The following is a 13,176-nucleotide window of genomic DNA, read 5'->3' on the forward strand; positions in this document are numbered from 1 at the left end:
TCCCAATGGTGAGGTAGAAGAAGAAGTTGATTCTGCTGCTGCTGATGTAATAGAAGATTATTAAAATTTGCTTGAAACTGCATCCATTATTACAGTGGACACCATGCTGATCAGATGGATGGATGGATTAATATTTGCCGAAGAGCATAGAGATGGAAAGAGTCCAACAAAGGGGGTTAGCAATTGACCTGCCTTCCCCTAATTTTAAGGAGATAATGTTATTTGTGGAGGTGAGTTCCAGTGGAGGACATATTTTTATTTGGTTTTTATTTCATTATGTACAAATTGACTCATTTGACCTTGTGAGTTAGTTGACTTTTTTTGGGGTCTCTAAAGATGGGTGCTGTTGATGAGTTTTCTTTTATCTGTACTCTCAGCATTTGCTCTTTTTGACCAAAATTGGGGCTACTTTGGGATGTGCATTCTAACATGTTCAAAAGTGAATTTGCAAATGACACAAAAGAATGAATGCACTTTTTTTTACACTGTTCTCTTTCTATTGTTAGTATTTTCTTTTGCAGCATTAATTCTTGAAGGCTACAATAATGGAAGTTTGGTGTTTGGGCTAGCTGTGTGTTCTCTTCCCTTTCTTATTTTCTTCTCACCCCCCCCCCCCCCCTTTTTTTTAATTTTTGAGAACCAACACAACGAGGCCTTTCCCTTTTTGTTTGTGTGTTTGGTCTGCCTGATAATCATTTTTTTTAAAAAAATTCAAACCTGCCGGATAATCATGCTAAACCAGATTCATAGCTTTGGTGCATAACTTTGAAAGTTTGTAAGTTTAAATAAATCTGTTGAAATATCTTCTTTTTTCTTTCTTTTTTTCAAAAAATAAAAAGCAACTGATGGGACTAAAGTGAATAATGATTTGGGTATTTTCCCGCGTTTTGTTTTTGTTTTTGTCCTTTTTTTTTTGAAAATTAAGTTGAGAAGGTTCAATAAATCTGTTGAAATATCTGATAAGGTCCCCCATGTTCTGTTGTGTACTTTCTATTGCAAGTTTTTTTTGGTATAATGTCATTGCCCACCACCGTTTGAGTGAGTGAGCAAAGCCTATCATAATGTCATTACCAAATACCTGTAAGTAAAATAGTCTGATATGAATCATGATTATTTGTTTTTTTTTAAGCCTTATTTTTTGTCCTCTTACATTTTATTATTATTCATAAGGTTGTCAATATCAGCAAAAGTGCATGAATTCATCTAATATTCATCAACTCCTAATTTTTTCTTTGTTCAGCCACAGAGATCATATTTTTCTTTGTTTTTTTTTTCTTGAGTATTGTTTTTCTTTAATTTTGGGTGCACTTTTATGGGTTTTGTTAATTTTGGGTGCACTTTACTTTACTTTAATTTTGTATCTTCTCTATTGAATGGTTGTTACCAAAATGTTCGAAACCCATTCTTGGTATCTTCTCTCATATTGATTTAGTAGGAATTATTGGAAATAAGAAGAATGTTCTGCATTTTTTGATAATGCAGAACATTTCTGAGTGTTTATTCTTACTTGGACATGCATGTTGTTTATTCTTAATTTTTAATATTTTTCTTCTATGCTATCTGTTTTCTATTTTTAACCTAATGCATATGGATAGGTAGATAGAACTTACATAATATCGGAAATTTGGTTCACAAAGTATGTACACTAGCTCGGGACTCCACAGAATAACATGAAAAAAGCTGCTTGAGGGCATCAAGTTTGCAGTGCCTTTGATAGTTCGATTTATTTTTCATGGTGCAATTAGCGATCCAATTTTGTAAAAGAATTCCTTCACTATATCCTTCGATTAAAACTACATTTTCTACTTTATTTGTCTATTGTTTCCTTTCTATTTTTAGAAAAATAGACTTTCTAGATGTAATTCTATTTAATGATTAGCTTTTTCTCCTTGCAGGTGTGGTTTATGGCGGGGTTTTCACACATTTTTTTGTTGATTTTTATGAGGTCGGTCATTTTTTTCCTTGCATTACTTAACGCTATCTATTGGCTTGCTGAACTTTATAGGGTTTCTGAGAATCATTGTGGAGTTTCTGAGAATAGTCAATTAAATTTTTTACAAATTTTACTTCAACAAGGTAAAACTTAATTACAATGGATTATTTTTATTTGGTAAATTACTTTTATAAGTTTTATTGCAAAAAAACAACAAAACAAGGCATACCCCATAGCAAACAAAGAAACAACAGTCTCAAAGAAACTTAAAAGCAATCAAGACAAGAACACGAGTAGAAACCATCTAATCAAAGCAATAAAGACAAACAGAACCTTAAAAGAAATTCCCATAGGTTACAATCATGCCTATTCATTCCTCCAAAAAATTCTGGAGTTCCTTTCAATCCAAACATGATATATAGGGGCAACAAACAATAATGTTCCCAAATGGGCCTTCATATTTGTTGTGTGTTATGCAACAAAGATGAGGAGAATCACTATCATATAATTTTATGCAACAAAGGAGAATCACTATGTTTCAATGGTATCTTCCCTCATATTTTTGTTTTCGGTTTGATTTTGTGGAGAAATGGGAATCATCCCAATAATTTTTTAACTTGCTTTTGGATAATGGGAGTCATTTAACTACCAATATTATTCTTCTGGGTCTGTGTTCTGTTATTTTTTTGCGATTTTTCTATGTGGGTTTTCTAAGTTTAGGCTTAAGTTACAATGACGTTGTATATATTTTTTCTTTGTTCGGAATAGACATCATTTCTTTACTTGCATTTAGCTGAACCTTTTAGATTCACTTTTCTAAATTCTATACCTTTCAGATTCACTTTTCTAACACCTATAAATTCAATTTTGCTACAGAATTGTTGGTTTTCTTCTTCAACATTACCTTTGATCAGGTAACTAATTGCAAATTTTGCTAGAAAGTTGTGGCGGTTGTTTTTTATGGTCAAATTTTGGATGTTCTGTAAAATTTGTGGCGGTTGTTTTTTATGGTCAAATTTTGGATGTTCTATAAAATGCCTCAATTAAAATAGTTTACTTTCTTATATAATTATACTTTTTCGTTGTTGAAATAGTGAGTGAATCTATCAAGCCAAGTAAATGACTAAACAACCTTTCTTACAGAGAGTTTGATTAACCATGCTTGAATGCACTTAGTGCTGGTAATGTGAATTTCCTAATTGATCAAAGTTATCTTATAGTTTATTCTACATTCCCCCCCCCCCCCCCACACACACACAAAAATAGTGACTGAATCCATCATAGTTTATTTCTACATTCCCCCCAAATAGTGAATGATACATGCCTTGGATATTTGGTAAGGTTAACAAAAATATAGGTATATTCAAATTGGTGAATCAATCAATGGGAGTTTGATCTTATTTTTAATAATAAACAGTGGGCAATTTTTTGGGAGTTGATTTTAGATAATGGATAATGGAGCTTGCTTGCTTATATTTTTTATTCTTCCTTTTGCTTCAGGTACATATGCCTTAGCTTGAAGGTGTGTTTGATTAGCTCATAAAAAGTTGTTATGGCTTTGTTTGCTACAATGGTTGATTAGGTAATTTGTCAATAATTTGTTGCTTATCTATTGTTTAACTTGGCTTCATTTTACATGTTGTGAAAATTAAGAATCTTAAATTTTTACTAGCTAGGCTTCATTTTATATGTTGGCTATCTTTTGGATTATTAGCTAGATGCAGAGATGGTAGAGAAGCAAGAACCAAGAAGAGCGAGTACTCGATTTTTTTATGCTAATAATTTGGGTTTTCTATTTTAATTTTTGAATTTCATACTATTTTGACGATAATCATTGTGATAATTTTTACTGTAATTTTAAAAATTAGAATTGTTTAGAATGCCTTTATGTTTGATTTTATTATTTTTCAAAAACAAGATGTTTTAGTTTGTTTTGATTAGACTTGAAAAATTCAAGTTAGACAATGAATGGAAGTATTGTGTGGGTCTATTAGTTAATGTTTCAAGAAATGGAGAGCAATGACACAACGGCCCATCTGAACATTAGACATTTTTACTTTAATCCATCTAATCTAACTTTATTATTATTTTTCAAATTTAATTTTTTTTTTTTTAATTTCAGGTATCGATGTTAGAATGGCTATTGAACGACTTTCAAATCCTTTTAACTTTGGCCAATTTTTAGGGCAACAAATTCATTTTAAAAATTGTCTTAGTTAATGCAATTGATGGCTTCTTACAAAAAGTACAAAATAAAGGAGAAATAATCTTCTCCTGTCCAATCTTCTCCTATCCAATTTTATTACGGGTATACACTATCATCCCAACTTTAATCTTGGGATTAATCTTGGGACAAAATGTTTGGAGATATTGAGATTAATCTTGGGATTAATCCCAACATCAATTTTATAGCAATTGTCATCCCAACATTAATCTCAAAATGTTGTCATTGGGGTTTACCATCCCAACATCCCAGCATAGATGGATATGAGTGATGAACCATCACCACTGATTGTCCTATATATAATGCAAAGGACTCACAGATTGGGGACACACTAATAGACGTTCTTGAGACTCCTTTAGCTTTGCCATTCTATGTCAATAACTCAATTTTTTTTTTAATGTTTTTTAATTTCCCAACAGTGGCTTCAAGACCCATCGTTCAACATCAAAATAGAGGTATTTTACACTGTCTATTGAATTTCCCTTTCTCTGCTGTTGTTGGTTAATTATGTTGTTTGGATTTATTGTTTGAATTCTGTATCTTGAAGGATTTGTTGTTTGGATTTGTTGGTTGATAATATTTTGTATTATTTTTAAGATTTCATGTACAGCACACAGTGCTTCCCTTTTGCAATAGTCAGCCTTCTATTTGACATGTAACTTTATAGAGATATGTCCAATTTTGGAGTTAATAATAATGTATTTTGGAGTTGAGCCCATCTCAATTTCAATTAAACAGTGGACGTTTTATTTCTAAGCTTTTAAGTCTGTAGAAAATTTGTCAAAAATTTACCAAATAGGTTTTTGTTTTCAAGCTTCTTTTTTTCTCCTTCCTTGAAAGTTCAAACATTGAGTTTGCATTTGCTTTGATTGTTGGAAAACTTTGTTCTTTACCTGCTCGCAAAACTTTTTGCTTTATTGTTGACTGTAAATGAAATAACATAACAACAACTTAAAGATCGCATAAACACATAATTAAACTAAAATAAAACTATTTGGGCGTTAATTGAATTTCATTTGAAAACTCACCTATGTTCTTATAAAGTTTAATTTTAAATCCCTTCATTTGATTGGAAACTTCCACAGCTTCTGTGAACTTAGATAGATGTTTTTGAGTTTGTTTTATGGTGGGTCACCAAAGCTCAACAATGGTTGTTTGCCTATGCCATTTTCTTGGTATAGAAACAGGAATTTTCAGATGAAAGGCATAATTTTCTTGCCATTTTATTTTTAAGACAAGAAGGATTGGGATTACAATTATATTAAATTAATAATTGATAATTGATAATCTATTAAATAGTATTGGGATTACAATTATATTCTAATCCCAACATTATTTACACCGTGCCTTCAGGCACGGGTATACGCTAGAAAGACAGGCCCGAATAGTTGTCCTGAAAAATGTATTAGGTTCGAGAGAATGTTGAGAATTAGTAGAAGTACAAAGTGATTAAGCATGATATTATATTGTGAATTCAATAGTTTTAAACTGCACTTATCGTCAGATGATTATGTAATAGGAAAATAAAGGGCTGTTATCACTGTGGGCATTCTGGGGGATATGTTGGGTGTTTAGTTCTGTCATTGCAGTAATCATAGTACATATAATTGTGCTTTATGACTTGATGTCTTCTTTCTTGGTCAGGAGACAGTTGCCAGTAATTCTTTCCATTCCACCAGAACTTGGAAGAATTGCATGATTTTCTGTGAGAGCTGTCATAGGGGCATCCGTCAATGGCAAAGCCCTGGAAGTGACTTATAAACAGTGCATGAGCCCAGATGATTTTAGTTTTTCCACCATTCGTGGCCCAACTATCTCCGTCCCATATAGTTGCCATTAGTTGCATTGGTTGTGTTGGGAAGCCAACTTCATTGCGTCTATTGTTCTTGAAAACTCGAATGGGATATTCATCAACAAAATAACTGTTGGGGGGAAAGGCGATTAACAAAATAAGTTAGAACTCTAACAGATTGTGATTTAAGGAGTGTGATATCATTTTCAATTTCGATGTTTTTGTTGTTTTCAAAAACAAAAATAATGAAAAGTTTGAAAATATCAAAATAAATGAATAAATAAATTTCATCTTTTCAATCATTATGTTTCTTTTCAATCAAAGCAAAAGAGACCCATCAATTTGGGTTTGTGTTTCTAAGATTTGGATTTGTATTTGTTTTTCTAAACCTTAAACTGATGTGTTTGTGTTGGATTTGTGTTTTTAAACCTTAAACTGATATGTATTTGGATTTCTCTTTCTTTTTTTGTGTTCTGTTTCTTTTTTTATTTTTTTATTTATGCATCTTTCAATTTATATGGGTTGGTGTTAAGTTATGTTATGTATTTGGGTTAGTGTTTCTAAACCTTAAACTGATAAATATTTGTTTTTCTTTTTTGTGTTGTCAGGCGAGGGTCTTGACATTGGTTTGTGGGGGCTGTTGACATTGGTTTGGATCTCAACATTTTCTTTTTTATTTTTTTTTCTTCAACCCGCATGTCTTTCATGGGTCATTATTTTTGTTTCATTTTATTTTATTTCTATAACCCAATTTAAATTTTCACTCATGATTCATGGACTATTTCTTTATCCCTGTTGAAGACATGGTGAAGAAATTGCAAAGAAATAGAGTAAGAAAAGAGATAGTGGTCGGTTTTCTTAATTGTGTTGCCCATTCAAATGCTTGGCCACTATCACATCTTTATTTATTTTATGTGCTATTCAAATTGTGTTGATATATTATTTATTTTTTTTTCAATAGGAATGCAAAATGTGTTGATATATTATTAATTTTTTCAATAAGAATGCAAAAAAAATATGTGAAAGACAGACCCCGCAAAGGACTGATGGCTACTTCCTAGCAACAAATTGCTTGGATTGGTAATGGTATTTATTTATTATTTATTATTTAGTAAAATACGTAAAAGATCTCAGATTGTTTAGATTGAAAACATGCAAATAGTTTAGATTGAAAATAAATCAGAAATTCAATATTTAAATTTATAAAATTAAAAACTCAATAGTTTATTTTGTTACAAGTATTAAATTTTTAGTTTTTTTTTTTGGTTAATTTTTCTTAAATTTTAATGATACCTACAATTATTCAAACAAAATTGGCTTATGTGTGGTGGCAACATACACTGTTTCTAATATATTCATGTTCCTCATGATTAATTAAATGTTGAGGATGCATTAAATTAATTAATTAATTAACATTATATGTAGAAATTATAATTATATTTTAATCCCAACATTATTTACATCGAACATTATTTATATATATATAGAGGCCTGCCGTTCGTTTTTTCCAAATCAAAAAAACAGTAGTGTATGAGCCTTACCTTTTTATAATAAAAAGTGTGAGTGTGAGCCTTATCTCTCCAATATTAAAAAAATGGGTGTTCTACTTCATTGTTTATTTATTTATTTTCTTGGGATAAGAAAATGGATCTTTAGTTATTTTAAAAGAAAAAGAAGATTTGGAATATGCATGTTGTTCAAAAGAATTGAAGACTCAAGTTTGACTTACAAAAAAAAAAATTAATTCAAAAAAAAAAAGAAGTTAAAAAAAACTTTTAAAAAAAAAAAAAAGTTCAAGAAAAAAAAAAAAAGAAGTTATTTATTTATTTATTTAATATTACTTGTCCATTTCATCCGTAAATTGTGGTGAGTCATCAACTTTATCCATAGGCTCTGCCAAACCAACATATTTCTGAAGACGTAATGCGAAGCATGGCTAACAAGGTGAAGCTATGCATGTCCGAGAAAACTACAATTTCTCATACACGCAAGGGGCAAATGTAAGAGGAGCTAATTTGAGTTTACTAAATTAATTAGGCCCAATAGTCCAAGGTTGGTGGGCCCGAATTTATCTCAAGTCCAAGATTGGTGGGTCCAGATTTATCGTCATCAAATGGGCCGAATCACCCTAAGCCTCGAAAGGATTCGGATCCACAAACTTAGAGACTTACTCGGGCTCGGACTCAAAAGGGTTCGGATCCACGAACCTAGAGATCCGAAGCACTTGGCTTCGAACGGATTCAGACGCAATTTAGAAACCGCTCCATTAATGAGTCCCAGAACACTTGCAGGCTCGGAGCTTTCCGGGATCTACGCACTAGAACCATGGGTGTAATGGAGTCCGAACAAAGGATCCAATCCCGAGGATGGTGAGTGGAGATAAATTCACTCTTCGGTTAAACTAGCCTATACCCGGGTCGAGGTGGCATGATCTAGGGGGTCCCTGAGACTCGGCAATATTTGCGGCAGGGCGTTCTCTTGAACTACCCCTGACCCTTAAGTCGCAGGACGTCCTCTGGGACTACCCCTGACCCTTTGGGATGATTGGAGATCATTAGTTAGGTGTGGCTAAGAAAAAGGGTTCGCCAAGAGGTTGATCTTCTCTTCGGGGTTTTCCTCATCCTCGGAGAGGTCACCTCCTCGGACAAGGTGGTTAGAGAGAATATTCCCCATGTGCCTTGCACATGGGCTCCATCCTATATCATGAGGTGCCTATAAATAGCACCCACAAAGAATGGATTTTGGAGAGATGACTCTGGGAAAAGAACTAATTTCTCATCTCCATTATCAACCTTGAGAGTGAAAGTGGGAGATCCATGGGAGAGCCTTGCCATTATCCTCTCTCTAACTACATTGCCTTCTTCTTTACCCAATCTCTTATCTCCATCATCTCCTTTACTCGTGTTCTTAAGTTGAGACTATTGAAGAATCTAAGCCTGTCATCATCTTCTAGAGAATTCGAAGTTGTTCTTCGAGGATCTTCGAAGATCTTCGAATTTTCCAACAACGTTCTTGAATCCTTTCATACAAACATTAATGGGCCAAAAAGTTGATTTATATTTTAATATTTGTATATTTTTTTTTTATATTTTTTTTTGAATAAATAGTGATAACTTTTTAACTTTTTTGATAACTTTTTACCTTTTTAACTTTTTTTACACTTGCCAAACCAAATCTCACCCTCATATTTGCTTTCTTGGTAGATTTTTTTTGACAAAAATGAGTCAACAGACTTTCTTTAAATCCTACTAATCCTACATTTTAGTAGGAAATTAAAAAAATGGGGTATCATAATTTGTTGATATGTTAATTAAAAATAACGTTATTTAATTTTGCATATGCTCCTGCTATACTGGTATACCAACTATCAATTTGCCTATATCCTTAATGTTGTATTTAAATACAGATTTGAAACGTGATTTGTTAAGGAAAAGAAAAAAAAAGGTGAAAAGTAAAGGACAAAGAAGTTAATTTTTGGTCAATCTTCCCTTCCATTTTTCTTTTTTTTTACAAATCTTTTTTTAAATCTTAAATCCAAACACAATTTAAAGAGAAATGGTTGAAAAAGTTTTGAAGATGGTTGCTATATATATGCTATTTTACTTTGACATTACACTGGGGAAAAATTCTTAATCAAGGCTGTGTAATCTCTCAAAGGTACAAACAACAAGCCATGAGGACTACAATAATACAGACCAAGGGTGTTTTACAATAGTATATGCAATTACAAAAATAATCAAGACCAAAATTTTTTTAAAAAAAATTGCGGGGGGAAGAACTATGACTTGTTTCCGACAAAATTACATATATTGATAGAAATTGCAATTGCACTTGTTATGACAGCCAGGACTAGAATTATCGCTGCCACGATCTTGTCCTTTGTTTCCGATATACCATGAACATCTCTGCCAAAAATAAATAAAAATTAAAAAAAAAAAAAAAAAATTGGTTAGAAGGCATGTAATAAAATAAAATAAAAATTAAATTAAATAAAGTTATGAAATAAATATAAAAAATTTCAAATGACACCTTATGTATGAAGCAGAGATACTTCTCTGGAGATCACGTGTTAGATCATATTCTATGACAAGCTCTAGACACATATCAGACATACAAGGGTTATTTAGGATAAGTTGCGACACAATATGGACATATTGTGTGACTGTGTCCCATTGAATTTCTTCTTTTTTTTTTAAAAAAAAAAAAACAAAACAAAACAAAATAGTGTACTTATATCAATGTATTTAATGAGAGTAAATATTTGATATAGAATAAGTATTTTTTTAAAAATTTGCGTGTCCATATTATGCCATGTGTCGTACTTCTTAACCCGAGCACGTGCATTTGAGTGTGCGTGTTGAGAGAAAGAGAATACCTCAGAGCAATTGCACCGGGGAAGATGAAGGCAAGGCACACAGCAGAAGTTGATCCCATGAACTGAAAAAAATACCAAATGTTGGGGATGGCTATCGCCGCAAGATAAGAGAAGATTAGGATAGTGAAAGTGATGCAAAGAAATCTTTTTGTGTCAGCCGCCAAAGGAGGCTTCTTAGGGAAGATTAATTCGTCAAGGTTGGCCCTCAAAGAGAAGTTCAATAGAGGAAAAACCAGCATAAGGTGGAGGGCATAGCTTAATCGAACTATGTCATTGAGCAATGGACCGACTGATGAATCAGAATTTTGATCAAAATTTACAAGTATGTCGGACATGATTGAGTCTCCAAATAGAAGGTATCCAAAGATACCGAGAGAAGAGTAGATGACGGAGCAAATTAGGAGGGAGATTCTGACTGCTGTGGTCATGTCAGAAGGCTTTTCCAATCGGATGAACTGCACACATTCAATCAAAGGCAAATTTCAAGACATTTTTGGATGATATACCTTACTATATTGGTGTTCTATTCAATTATGCCTCTTAATTTGAACATAGCTAAGATGATGAAAAAATTCTTATCCAATTTCAGAGAAGTTTCATTTTCAATCACATGAATTTTTACTTTTCAACTTATCATGAAAAATACAGATGCCATTCAATGCTAATGATGCCATGGAAATAACATAATATTTAATGTTTAGCAAATGGAAGATATTCATTTGGAAATTGGATATTTTCTATGTTTCTTCTTTTTTAGATCTTTTTTTTTTTTTTACTTGATTTTATTTTTAAAAACATCTAAAAATCCATTAAAAAGTTATTAATTTGTACTAGTATCTTACCTCTTGTGTCAATTTAATTGATGTAGTTTTATTTTTATCAATTTTATTTTTTAATTTTTCACATTATGTTAATTTAATCTAATTCATAATATCAATTAAAAAGTTGGATAAAAATCAAATTGAATGCCAACATCTTGATTTCAATCCAAATATCAATTGAAGTAAAATTAAATAAGAGGCAAACAACACGGATTATAAATGTAATTTTTTCAAAAAAATAAATTTTAATTGAACAAATATATAAGAAGACAAAAAAACAAAAACAAATAAACAAACAAAAAAAATAAAAATAAAAGCGAAGTTAAAAGTTGACTTTTAAGCCAAACTAAACAAGGTATTTGATCTCAGAGTGACATCTGCACGGTCGTAGCCAAATCCAAATGGTCACTATGCCAAGTTTGGCTACAAAGAAAAAAGTGCACTTATTTCATCTTTTTATCTTTTTTAGGTCACATCAATCAACATCTCCTCTCTACTTTTTCTACACATAATACAAAAAAAGTCAAAAAGTACACTTATTTAGTCTTCCCAAACTAGGCCATGATTGGTCTCCCTAGGGCCTTGTTTTTACAAAAAGCAACCAAAAAACATAAATTATACAAAAATTCTAATATACACTCTGTGAAGGGGATTTTGTAATCTCGGCTTGAGCCGCGGTTCTGGCCAAGCTGAATGTGGTCCAAGCGTATTTGGGCCAAGCTGGATTGGGCCGAGCCGAGGTGAAGCTTGCTCGGCCGAAGTCCAGACCAAAGTTGGCCGAGATGATCCTCTATTAGCTTGTCTTCTCTTGTTCGCTCTTTTTAGCTCGGTGATTGTGATCTGCCGCAGACCGGCCTAACTTGTCTGGAGCATAGTCGCACCGGAGTGCTGCTGAGCTCGGTTGTGATGGAGCTCGGCAAGTGGCACTGTTGAGCTCAATAAGTAGCTCGGTCGAAGGAGGCCGAGATGATCGTCTGCCGATCCGGGTCTTATGGTCGCGCATGTAGCTCGGTGGAAAGGTCTCCCTTGGACCGGCCTAACCTGCCTGGTGCTCGGCCTTACTGGAATGCTACAGAGCTCGGTTGTGATGGAGCTCGGCGAGTGGCACTGTTGGGCTCGTTAAGTAGCTCAGTCGAAGGAGGCCGAGGTAACTCCGCCGGGCTACCCATTCCCGCCGATGTCAACTGGCGGTTTGATTAGGTGATGTTCAGCTGAATTTGTTCTGACAAATGGGAGAGCAGTTCCACGTGTCAATGAGCGAATGGATGCAGAGGTGAGCGCAGAAAGTATATAAGCATGACTATGCCCCCCATGCTGATGATGGAACATTGTTTGGTGAGATAAACCAAAACACTCAAAGCTCTCCTCTCTCTCTCTCTATCTCTGAGTATGTGCTAACTAGACCATCGGAGGGGTTTTTCGGCCACACACCGCCGGGTAGCTCATCGCCGTTGTGTTTTCAGGTCGATCGGACAGACGAGGAGCTTGGACGAAAGGAGTACGGGCTTTGCGGAATATTTGCTCCCCGTACAATTGGCGCTGTCTGTGGGAATTCGAAAGACAAAACCTTGTCCTCTAAGCTTCTCCGGTCATCTTTTATGGTGAACCGCGACGACATCCCGTTACTCGCCATCGACGACATCACGATAGAGTCCATTCGGCGCAGAGATGGCCTGTCCGCCAAGCTTCTCCGATCATCTTTTATGGCGAACCACAACAACATTCCATTACTCGCCATCGACGGCATCACGATAGAGTCCGTTCGGCACAGAGATGGCATGTTCGCCATTCCGACGATGGCTGATTTGGAGACCTCCGCACAAGGACTTCCCAGGGATGCGCGAGACGAGTGTGCAAGGAGTTTCGGGCGCTCTGTCATTCCAAAAGAACTTCGCCGATGGCGAGATTCACACACTCAACACTTGGAAGACAGGCTGAGAGACCAAGATATCATTAAGAAGATGGCGACGAAGATGGAGGCCATGAAACACCAGATGAAGGGAAATGGCGTCACTGGAGTGGGAAACCACA

General features: G+C 34.1%; 1 long non-coding RNA gene and 1 pseudogene across 1 annotated transcript; one reads left to right on the forward strand and one right to left on the reverse strand.

Annotated features, from left to right (window-relative positions):
- The first annotated feature begins 1,247 nt into the window (after positions 1-1,247).
- Positions 1,248-4,089, forward strand: LOC145807831 (uncharacterized). Its single transcript, XR_014351253.1, has 3 exons — positions 1,248-1,945; positions 2,810-2,847; positions 3,434-4,089. It is a non-coding gene; the product is annotated as an uncharacterized LOC145807831 (long non-coding RNA).
- A 5,638-nt stretch (positions 4,090-9,727) lies between these two features.
- Positions 9,728-13,176, reverse strand: part of LOC145807338 (amino acid transporter AVT6C-like) — a 33,652-nt pseudogene continuing 30,203 nt past the window's right edge.

This window comes from Camellia sinensis, chromosome 14, assembly GCF_055761805.1.
Source record: "Camellia sinensis isolate YWXY chromosome 14, ASM5576180v1, whole genome shotgun sequence".
Classification (NCBI taxonomy): domain Eukaryota; kingdom Viridiplantae; phylum Streptophyta; class Magnoliopsida; order Ericales; family Theaceae; genus Camellia; species Camellia sinensis.